This window comes from Channa argus, chromosome 1 (assembly GCF_033026475.1).
Source record: "Channa argus isolate prfri chromosome 1, Channa argus male v1.0, whole genome shotgun sequence".
Classification (NCBI taxonomy): Eukaryota; Metazoa; Chordata; class Actinopteri; order Anabantiformes; family Channidae; genus Channa; species Channa argus.
The window spans coordinates 21,626,431-21,638,513 of NC_090197.1; the positions used below are offsets into that span (position 1 = coordinate 21,626,431).

General features: G+C 38.7%; 1 long non-coding RNA gene across 1 annotated transcript in view; it reads right to left on the reverse strand.

The window, feature by feature from the left end:
* Positions 1 to 2,389: 2,389 nt before the first annotated feature.
* The window catches only part of LOC137128760 (uncharacterized), an 86,151-nt gene continuing 76,457 nt past the window's right edge, over positions 2,390 to 12,083 (reverse strand). Inside the window, exon 4 of the long non-coding RNA XR_010914641.1 lies at positions 2,390 to 6,006. This is a non-coding gene — a long non-coding RNA (uncharacterized lncRNA). The remainder of the gene's footprint in view (positions 6,007 to 12,083) is intronic.

Sequence of the window (12,083 nt, forward strand, 5' to 3'; positions counted from 1 at the left end):
AAAAAGGCACAAACTGATATTCTTACGCTACATACTGAAAATTAGGATCAAATTATCATTACTTATTGCAGTCATGTTTTTGCTGCAGGGGAGATGTTTTGCATTGTTAGATTTCACATGTTGGATAATGAAACATAAATGACTAAAACCCTCTTCCCTGAAGCCCTGAAGCGTAGCTCCTCATCATGTTTTGCCTGAAGATGATAAATTTCATCATTCATCTACTGATTAGCATTTTGAAACACTATATTCTGTATTCATATGCACTTACATAACCTTAATAATCACTTAGAACTATCTAGCTATCGATCTATCTACCTATCTATCTATCTCGTACCCAGGTCACATTTCTCCCATCTCAGACAGACTGACCCACTTCTCTTTCTTTTCCCAGAACAGACTGTGCCTGGAGGGGAGGCTAGCCACAGCATAAGGCCGCTGCAGAGCTGACTGGTTCAGGGGTCCATCTCAATGGGCTTTCTTTGCCTCCCTTTCTTCCCTCAAGTCATTACAGCGGCAGATAGCAGACAGTGGCGATGGATGGGTTTCATTCCAGCGTGGCGCTTCCACTTGTCTAAACATTCAAGGTCATATCGAGCAGATCAATAAGACTACACTGATGTATGGGGGGGGAGTAGATAACGTGTGTGAGAGTGTGTCTGGGGGGACGGTACCCAGACACACACCTGCACAGGGTCAGACAGAGTGTCTTATCTAAGTTCCTGAATCAGACACTAGATGTCAGTGGAATGCAGCAGAGAGGAGCTTTGTGTGCACTGAAGTTCAGTGTGAGGTCCTTTGTTTCCTTCAGTCTTCACACAGTAAAATAATATATTTATTAATACAAAGCTTCAGTTTGAGCTATAGTGCTCATACTGAATACTGAATTAAACGTCAGGAAACAACAGGAGTGCTTGATGTGTCACTTTATCATGTTTGTCTTTATGTTTTGATATATATAACTCTTTTGTTCATTTTATATGAATTGAACAATTAAGCCAATTCTAAAATGTCAAATGGGTTTTTTTTTTTCAGAAAAGGAATTCATTTGTAAGCTGTCATTGTAGTGTTTAAACATATGTCTTGATTATTATTGAAAGCATCAATGTTCTAGCTAATCAAATACATATTTAAAAGTCACATTGTAACATTAAAACATCAAAGTCTCACTATATGAGATTCCATGAGTTTCAGTGGAATCACATTCCAAGAGCAGAATTTTTCCATGTTGGGCTAAGGAGTCATTATCACATCAATAACTCCATTTATCCTTGATATAATTAGATAACTGGGCGTATGTCATTCCAAAGTGGCATATATAAATTCTACCCTACACCCCCTCCCCGCCTCACTCCCTAAGAAGTCATTAATGTATTCTAGTGTAATATTATCACATGGCTACATTCCTCCTCTCTATCTAATCTAATTTATCAGTCTAATAGGTCATAATTAATTGCTCCATTAATAATCGAGTGATGTCATACCTACATGCCTGGGGTGAAATGAACTGTCTGTCACCAGGAACATTGCCTTTGAGTGTGTGTCGGTGTGCTGGATGCGGCGGTCAGAGTTTGAGTGTTTTGCCTGATGCACAGCGCTCAGCTGTGTCAAAAGCTCATCACGCTAAATCATCTAAAGATCAAATTTATCACTGTTCAGTGTGACCATGTGATTACTGCTGATTACCTCAGGTCAAAAGGTTCAAACATCATTGAGGAGGATATTACACCACGGTAGGACATGAATATTTAACTCTCTCATTCTGCCAAGGCTCTTTCTTGGGCTAACTTGAGCCAGAGGAGATGATGATTAGCCTCCCAGACAAGGCTAACAACCTGGGAGTGGAAGGTCACTGAATGTGCAAAATGACACGGAGTGGACAGTCTTACTCATGTAAAGAAGAAATCAGGTGTAGAGAGAAGAGGGTTTAACTCAACTAATAAAACATTACAATACTTAACATTGAAATCAAGCCCTGTTTTTGATACAATTTCTGGTCATCATGACTGTCAGCAAAAGCCATTCATTGAGTTTGAAGTCAGCAAGTGCCTCTCTATACATTAATATTCTTAATTAGTGGGGAAGTCCATCATTATCTCTTTGAATTTGCCTGCCTATTAACTAGGGACCAGACAGAAAATTATGCATGGATGTAGTAAAGTGCTGCTGTTTTTATTGTTATTTCATTGATATAAGCCTCACCACTTATTGTTTCTGTTGTGATCATGTATCAGAGGTATTACTCCAAATGCTAATCAAACATCAGAGGAAGTATGGAGCAGCCACGGTTAAGTGCACTATTGACTGTCTTCTTTACTAAAGCAATAGTTGTGTATTCGGCTGCAAGGTGCTGTAATGGGGCGCACCAGTTGATCTTCAACATTTTTTCTTTGTATAAAAGCTGTAGCTGCTCAATGAGTGTTTGGTTGCAAATTGTCACATTAGTATATGTAGGAGTGTGATGGCAAAAGTGTGGAGAGGATTCACATTTACAATTTTATGTTTTTTACCATCAGTAACATACAATACAACCACAGCACTACATGCAGTAGCACAAAAAAACAAAAAACAAGTAAAAACTTTGAAATGTATTATATTGTGCTCTGTCTATACAGTATATGTTTGCCAATTGAGGGTTGATGAGCTGCACTTCTGAGCTATTTTTGAGAAGAGGTTAATCACTGGTTGATCCAATGCTTCACACATTCCGCCTTATTAGTGAAAAGCAAAATTCACCTCAGAATGATTAATCAATTCAGGACACACTTATAAAAAATAGTGTAATAGATATGTATAGAAATATGTCTGAAAGATTATGGCAACCTGTGTAGAAAACCCCCTCCCACCTCCAACTGCTTACTGTATGGGTGGAGCTTCAGAGTCTACATGGGAAGCTCTTCATTGAACAAAAATGGTGGCTGGCCTCATGTGTCGTCATTAGCTTGGACGATATAAATAATATGACCATTTTGTTGATAGTTTCGAAATGTATTCTACCTTTAGAAAACTCTAAAATCAGCTTTAGTGTTTGCCATTAACTTTCAGTGGTATTGATTCATTTGTATGTTTTGGACAAATATTTGTGTTAAGCTATGTTTGTTAAAAGATCTGTTGTTTTTTCCCATTTGCATAAACATTTCTGTCTATTTTGACTTCGCATATTCAAACCAGCACAAACAAAATGACACATTTTATTTGCAAAATAGTCTAACACTAATATAGCATTAAAAACATGCAACAAAAGTGTCAAACAACACAACTTTTACATTCAAATTAAATAAATATAATAATCAGAAACGATTTTTTTTTCATTGTACTGCATCAGATTTCATTCTTTTTCCATATATATACAGTATGGATTCATAATTTTCTATTCAGCTGAGAAGGTGTATTTGCTGTTTGTTTGGCACAGTTACTATAAAGCTGTGGGTCACTGAATGACGTGTGTGTTAACTGTTTAAAAAGAGATGTGAAAACTGTATGAAACCAATAGAAAAATGAAAATTGTGGACTGGAACCCTAAGGACTTTGCTGTACTGTCCGACAAGCTAATGAGTTAATTATTGCTCCTAGAGCCAGAGTTATCTTGGATAACTGTTTGTTTAACCTGTTCTACAACTTTTACAGCCGTTTTCCATTGATCATCGGCAAAGAACAAAATCCTACATGCTTTGGAAAATTGTACATAATCGTTTTTGTGAATGCGCCAAAACATTTGCAATTTGTTCAAAAGATTGAGAAATTGTTTACACGACGGACACAAGTGACTAAATGATGTTGAGGTTAAACAAGTAGTGTTGAGAATATTTATTTCAGATCTGAGAAATGCACTAAATTGAAATACTATAAACCAACCACTGGATTAAGCAGGGCACACATTATAAGGGTAATAACCAATATTAGTGTAATATGTGTATTACAAAAAACCCAGGATTTGTTAATGGGAAGTAATTATAAAGAAATACAAGATCAGCACTTTGATTTCTTATTTCCAAAAGAATGTTTCAGAGCTGCAAATTAGCACAATTTCCTTAAACGATGAATCAACACCAGCGATGACTGTTTTTATAGCTTGTTATAAAATTTCAAAGCATATTACAGCAACTTCTGGCAAAGCAAAGCACTTTGCTGTGGGACTGGAGAGAAACACTAACAGTCCAAATCAAACACACAGAGCTGTGTTCTGTTGGGAGAAGTTTAGACTGATGTTAGCTGAATATTACTCCACTGAAAACTACCTCAGCAAGATGTGTAGGGACATATTCATGAACACACACAAACAAATAAAAATGCATATTTTAACCACCTTGCCAGTTTTGGCACTGTACAATTGTCAACCATCTGCCCCTTTGTTTCAAACAGCACTGTAACCTTTCCCAGCAAGTGTGTCTGTATGTGTGTGTGTGTGTGGGTGTGTGTGTGTGTGTGTATTTGTGTGAGTTGGTGCATGTGTGTGTTATCGCTGGTGCACACATGCTTGTATATCCAGTGTGCATTCTGGTTGCCAAATGTCCATTTGGTTGGGAAGTACTGCCAAGGTGAGATGGAGGTCAATTCTACACAGCTGAATCATTGAACAGCACCAAGCTGAGCCACTGCCAAAGCTGGCAAACCAGTGCATAACACAATGTCATCATCTGGGGACAGAAAATCTCAGAGAGGACTGTGCTTCTAAATGCTAGGGGTGAGTAAAGATTCACAACAAATGACATCTTATTTAATTTTGTATAAAGCCGTGTATTTACTTTGGGTTTTTTTACACTGTTTGAATCTCAGCTGAGTTCAGTAGGAATTGAAAAAGACATTTCCTTGTGTCCTTTCACACAGAGTTGGCGGTCAAGGCTGTTTCTTTTTTTTTCTGTGTGGGGCCAAAGATGCTCAATCCCCACTGTGAGTTACTGCTTTCATCCTTGGATCTTATCAATAATAGATGGAACTCCCACAGCCTCCCAGGCAGGCGTTGCTTGAAAAAAAAAAAAGAAAACGCAGAAAACCAGCCGCGATTCTGCCAGTCCCAGAGCGTCGCACTGAAGACACGGCTCCGCTTGGCCGCCAATTAGCACCGACGTTTTACAGTCGCTTGCTGGGTGTGACTGTTCGGAGGCATGCTCAAAGACAGACACACACACTGACAGGCACCTCTGGAGAGCCGCTGACCTACTCCCCTAACCACTTTATTGATCTGTGGGCCAAAGATGTGAAAGCCTATTGAGGTCATCATTAATGATTCATCATATCCAGAAAATGTCAAATGTGGCTTGGGAGCGTAAACATGAACGCGTCAGATGTTATGGACTCATAAACATGAGAGCTTTGAAGTAATACTTCATGCATCGATATGAATCATACATGTGAGAGAAGAGAATACAAAGTATAGAGGCTGCTATAAGATAAACTGATGCTTGGCCTACTTGGCCCTTTCTCTGTCTACTGTGTTGACCTCCAGGATTGAGCAAAGGCTGGGAACCAATAGGACAGATGTACAGTGAAGTAATGTACAATACATGCTTGATTCCTCCAGTCATATTGTCATCAATATTCTAGTACACACACAGATACGTATGCACACAATGCATTAGCAACTCCACCGAGACCCACACATATGCATGCTATCCCACAGGGACACATCAAATGCAGTAGGCATGCAATCCCTGCGGATTTTCCTACCTTTTAAACAGACATATATACCCTAAATACATTTAAAGACCAAATTGATTTTAGATGCCTCTTTGCTAAGCTTCTGTAGTATGAAGGATTTCCTGCAGTTCCTGGATGAATGTGATAAACTTCTTAAGACTTCTTTCCTACTAGACAACTTGTGGAGGTTCTGTGGCTTGGGGCCCTCCCTCTACGGTCCTTCAGGTCCAGCACAAAGGTCCATTCAGTGTATTAGAAGTTAGAATTTATGTCCTGATCCTGGCACAGGTTGGCCTTGTGTGAGAGACCCAGACGCACGGGACATAAATTAACTCTATGTCCCATTTATGAGGGGAATTTGCTCAACCCCTAAAAAAATAGAAAGAAAAACAAGTTAAAGCTGAACATTATTATTATTATGGGTATATAATTATTATTTTTATTATTATTATTATATGTCTCTAAATTTTACTCTTTCATTCCATATGTACATCAAAATAATTATTACTTGGTTTGCCTACTAAAGATACTAAAATGTCAAATCATAACCAAAAAGCTTTCAAACTTAAAGATCCATCTAAAAAAGACATCACAACATACTGCCGCTGTACCGCTAAAAGTTCCCTGGTTCGAATTCACCTTCCAGCTGTGGCCTTTCTCTGTGGAGTTGTTCTACCCGTGCTTGTGAGGGTTTCCTACAGGTTCTCCAGTTTCCTCCCAGTCCAAAGACTGTCTTTAAAAGTCTTTAAAAAAATTGACATCTGTATCTGCTCAAAGAAACATCGAGAATCTGTGAATACACATTTTTTTTTAAATATTAAAGACATAAAGGTACCTCATGGACTTACTGCATAGACTTGCTGTTATTTTCAAGCTGTTAGTGTATCAAAACAAGCTCAATGTTTTTCTGAGTGAAGCAGGACTTTTTAAAAATCAACTCAGACCATTGTAATATCATAGAGGGGACAACAGGATATGGCAAACTGTACAGGCCATTCACCAGTTATTATCAGCCTCTTCCCTATGTCCCTTTCCTCCCCACTATACAGTGCAAATTCTTATTAGACTGGGTCCATATCTCCAACTGAACAATGACTTCATGTCTCTGCAGTTAATTATCTGTCTGATCCATATACCATAGAGAAGAATGAATGAACTGCGGTGCTGTGTTCCATACATAGGACACACTAATGTTCTTTCCATAGGCTGGCTGAGGCCGTCCCGAGACAGAGCTATTAGACCAATGTAATGAGTTTACGTATGAGTAATGGCTGCTCACTTACTTGCACAGAGAGGTCCCTACACATCGTTTCTAAATCCAAGTACAGCAAACCTTGTGACTAATTCTGGGGGTTTGGGAGAAATTTTGAACACAAAACGTCTGCATGAGAATTGCATGCTATACAATACATATGGTGCAGTTGTATATGGAGGGCATCTAATATCAAAGTCAGCTTTAGCAAGACCTCCAATATCTGATCCAATACCTGTACACTACATTGGCCTGAAATCCCGTTATGTCCCCAGCCATAATGCAGTGTATGTGCTAGTCCTGCATCGGTGCTTTTAAACACCTCAACCATCATTCTGCAGCACTGGTGTTTATTTAAATGGATTTAGCCTGCTTAGGCTGTAAAAGGAGAAGGCATAAAACACTGAGGGCCAGTGAATTACCAGCAATAAAGCTGCGAGCCAAGCCTGTTGATGTAGCTAAGCAGAGGTGGGCCAAACTAGGCCATGAAGGACTACCAAATCCCCCAAGCTTGCCTCTAACAACTGCCTGAATTCCTGCTAATTGTCTCTCCTTGTCATCCCTGTTTACTCAAGCCTCACCACTTTCTCTGCCATAACGGATTCAGGGGCCTGACAAGCCATGTTTGATTGATTTCTCTCCCTGACCACTCAGTGGAAGGACTCCTGGCTGTGTGCCAGCTGTACAGTGGGTTGTCCCCGGTGTGTGTGTGTCTGGGTTAGCACACACACTCTTATGTGTGCGAGCAGAAATGGAGCCACTATAGCATAACCGCCACGCTATAACTCTATGGTAGTATAGTGTGGTGTACAGCGCTCTGCCTGGAGGGTATCATTAACATTTAGAAACAGCACCAGCATCAGTCACACTGCCTCTGCTTAGGTGTGTTTAACCTTTCTGTATGGAGGGATATAGCAGCCAGAACAGGGGGATTTAACAAAGAAATAGACATGCTAGAAAGGGGAGAAGTATGAAGTAAAGTTTAACTGAGGGCACCACAAAGGAACAGCATATTTCCATTTATATGCTTTGACTGTGTACAATTCTGAAAGTCAAAGCAAAGACATTAAGGTTGATGTATGTCCTGGAAGAGCGGAAAAAAACTGGATTATAGCAAATTCAAATTTCAACTTGTTGTGTTCTATTGAGTCAGAGACTGTGCTGGTTCAGGTTTTACATGGGCCTGACCTGAGTGGTGCTTGATGGATGTGCAGGCCTGTCATCTCCGGATCACCTCAGTCAAGATGATAGATCCAAGCCCGCAAAGGGGTCGATTACAGTTCAAGGCTCAGGAGTTAAGTTTGTATTGTGCTTCTACCCCCTCGAGTCAAGATATTGTGCTGATGATGACTCCAATCAAGTCTCATCGGGGGAGGGCAGGCAAGTGTCCAGTCGGCACACTGGGCTGAGCAGTTGTATTAAATGAGTGTTTCTGTTGAATATCTCCAAGTGTGTGTGAGTGTTTTTGTGTGTCTTTGACAGAGAGTAGCAAGAAGAGAGAGAGAGAGAGAGAGAGCTACTCTCATTATCGCTGAATAACTAAGCAAGCCCTGGCACACCAATTATGTAGTGTGACTGTCAAAGTTGTTAACATGTCTATACGCAGATGTTGTGGCAATTCACTTATATCGATATTGAGTAATTTGACGCGTGTAGAATGAGGCTTTCAGGTAACATTTAGCTTTACATTCAACAGCTACATAATTAGATCCCTTACAGCACATTTTCATGAACCAGCATGTAATCCTGACACCGTTTATGTCAAATATCCTAAACGTAGAAGATATTTATTGTTGGGAAATGCCTTAAAATGCCATAAAATGACAGTCCATGGCTCAAAATATGCATCACAATTAAATAGCACTACAAACACTCCAGCCTATGCTGAATATGATACTAAACCCAGTAAATGAATGGTAAATTTTGAACCATGATTAAATAAAAGGGAAGCATTAGCCATAGCTGTCAGCTTACTCTGACTGATAGGTTAGGCTGCAACAGTGGTGGCAGATTGGGTGAAGTGCGGAGTGTAGAAAGCTTTGGACGTGTGTGTGTGTGTGTGTGTGTGTGTGTGTGTGTGTGTGTGTGTGTGTGTGCGTGTGCGTGTGTGTGTGTGTGTGTGTGTGTAGGTGTGTGCGCGTGTGCGTGTGTGTGTGTGTGTGTGTGTGTGTGTAGGTGTGTGTGTATGTGTGTAAATGTGGGTTGATGAGTAATACGACTATTATCAGAGAACTAAATCACTTTGTGAGGTAAGCTTATATTATGATGAATGAACAGTTGTCCAGCCCACACTACTCACTCTGTCATATCAAGAGGAAGGTATGTATATAAAATTGTAATTAGAGGATAATCATTCCATATGTGTAATGAATGGATAAATGGATTCAAAGTTGACTGCAGTAAAGGGTGATTCTGTTTTTGGTTATAAATAGAATTATTAGAACATGTGCTTTTAAAATGTTATCCTTATGTCACTCATAATCTGGAGAAATATATATATATTTTTTTTTAAATGACAAATTATATCTCAATTGCGCTGCTTTTTGGTCACTGTTTCAAGTTGTGTTTTAACTAAAGGGTAACTGTGGCACAGGAGGTAGAGTGGTCATCCAGCAATCCTACAGTCAAAGTGTCCTTGAGTTAGACACTGAATACCTACATAGTTGGGCAGCTGCATAGCAGCTCCCCCATCGGTGTGTGAGTGTGTGTGTGTCATTGTGAGTGTGAATGGGTGAAAGAGAAGCAGTGTAAAGCAATTTGAGTACTAATAGGTAGAAAAGAGCTATTTAAGTGCAGAGCATTTACCATTACCATTTAAAAAGGCCTTTTAGAAGTTCGGATACACACAATAAATGCATTTGTCAGATTTCATATAAACACTGCAAACTTTAAAATGTGAAGTTGACTTTTGCACCTTAGCTGATGAACTGATCACCCTTTGTCAAACATAACAACAACCTTGAGCCATTTAAATAAGATCTCTCCTTAAGCCCTTTTACAAGTAACAAAAGAGGGAATTTTGAACTAAAACCATTGAAAGTTTAGAATATATTCTTTTTTTTTTGACAAATTTGGAGATTGAACCCTTTGAATGACTTCAAATAGACATATTTTAATACGTTTTTGAAGAGATGGATGACTGTGGAGTTTGGCCTCCATAACTTAAATAAGTACATCAGTATCCTCTGTCAGGATTTCTTCCACTGAAAGAAGAAATAATTACACCAAGTGAAAACTGTTTCAGTGTTCATATGACTGACTGTTGTTGTGAAGTGTATCCTTCTTCAGACTGAGAGACCTTTACTACCCTTGTATCCTCTGTTCCTTTCTGTAGCTTTTGCATATTTAGCAACAAAGTATGGTTTCCTTTTGGGAAATACACTTTTTATTTGTTTTTTATTTAGATCTAAATTTCTAACTGTGCCTTAGCTGGTTAGTCTAACTAAGCATAACTGTGAGAAAAGAGTCAGCCTATGTGTGTCTAAAGTTACAAAAATCCAAATAACAGCTTCTCTATCTAGTTTTTTAAATCTGTATATGCCGTAAACAAAAATACTAAATCAGCAATTTGTGTATTTACAGGGTGTTACATAGTGTAGGCTTAACTAGCTATTTCTTAAGCAAACACTTTATCTGCCCTCTCAGCACTTTTACGCAGCATATCTGCTGGTTGTCAATGAACCTCACAGGTGTTAGGTGTATTTTTCATTTTTCCACAGAGCTAAGCTAGCTGTTCGCTCTACTTCCATTTATTTTTTCAAATAATTCAAATGCATTCTAGAGTACAATAATCAAATTCTTGAATTAGTTAGAATTAAAATAATGGTTTTCAGATAAAGTATATATATATATATATATATATATATATATATATATATATATATATATATATATATATATATTTATTATATAATATCACCTGATAGTGTATTCAATTTAGGTCTTTTTGGAATATTTGGTTTGACTGAACTGGATATAACTGAGTTTGGGTCCAAGAGACAGATGCCACAAACACCTCAACACCCTTTTTCTTTTTTCCTGTCCTAAATCTGCCGGGCTGGACTTGGTGGTCTAGTATCGACACCAGCTGTAGAGAAAAAGGAAGAGAGGGAAGGTCACCAGAAAATAAATAATAAATAAATAGAATTAATTAATTAAAGAACGGGAACTATTGTTAATGCTTGAATGCAAAAAAAGAACAAACCCCTGAAGTCTGAACTTGTCTGAGTGAAAGTGGAAAAAACATTGGAAGACTTATTTCCAACAGGAAGGGGAAGATGATGAAGAAGACAGAATTTGCAGAGTCTCTACAATCAGCAACAGTGATGATTGCTTACTGCCACTGCTAGCACTACAAAATGTGAGTTTTGTAAGATGTGGTTAAAAATAATAATCCATTTCTATTCAGGGTTCACACACAAAATAAAGGATATTTACTTTCTTAAATGACCCTGTTTTTTATTGATTCTGCTGTGCTGACATTTGAGATGACTGCAGCACAGAGAGATGAAGATTAACAAACTTGAAGGTGTATTCAAGGCCACGAGAGGACCACAAATTTACAGCTTTAAATGGATATTTCCAATGGGAATTGCATATCTTTTATGACTTCATTTCAACTGCACAACAGCTCTCAGCATGTCGCAAGTGTTTTTTTTTTTCCCCAAGTGCAGGATACTGAACATTGCAGTCAAAGCCCAGCTCGAGATTCTTCATGATGTGCACAAAGAAAGGAAGAACAAAGTAGAAACACAATGAGCTGCACACGGCAGCTTGAAGGGCCAAATCAAGACAGGCAGTCCCAAGGGGTTTGATTAGAAATGCTGCGAGCTTTTTGCCATCACAAACAAACAAGAATTGGTTCAAAGATGGAGTCTAATTCAAAGTAAAGTGAGACACCAACTTTCTTCTTTCATCTGGCGCCTTCATCCCCATTTGACAAGCAAAAAGGTAAATGCTTTGGTTCTGAGAAGATGAATGCTACAAAAGTTCTCTCTTCCCAAATCACTGTTTTGCTTTGACATAAAAGATAAATTGTGCTAATTGAGGATGGTGAAAAACAAAATTCAAACTTGCTGCTGGGTGAGGATGAAGATGCCACGCATGTGTGTGACCTTTGCACCGAGTCGACTCGATTATTCTTGGATATGGAACAAATGAGAATAATTTTCTCTTTGATTAGTTTCTGCTTTCA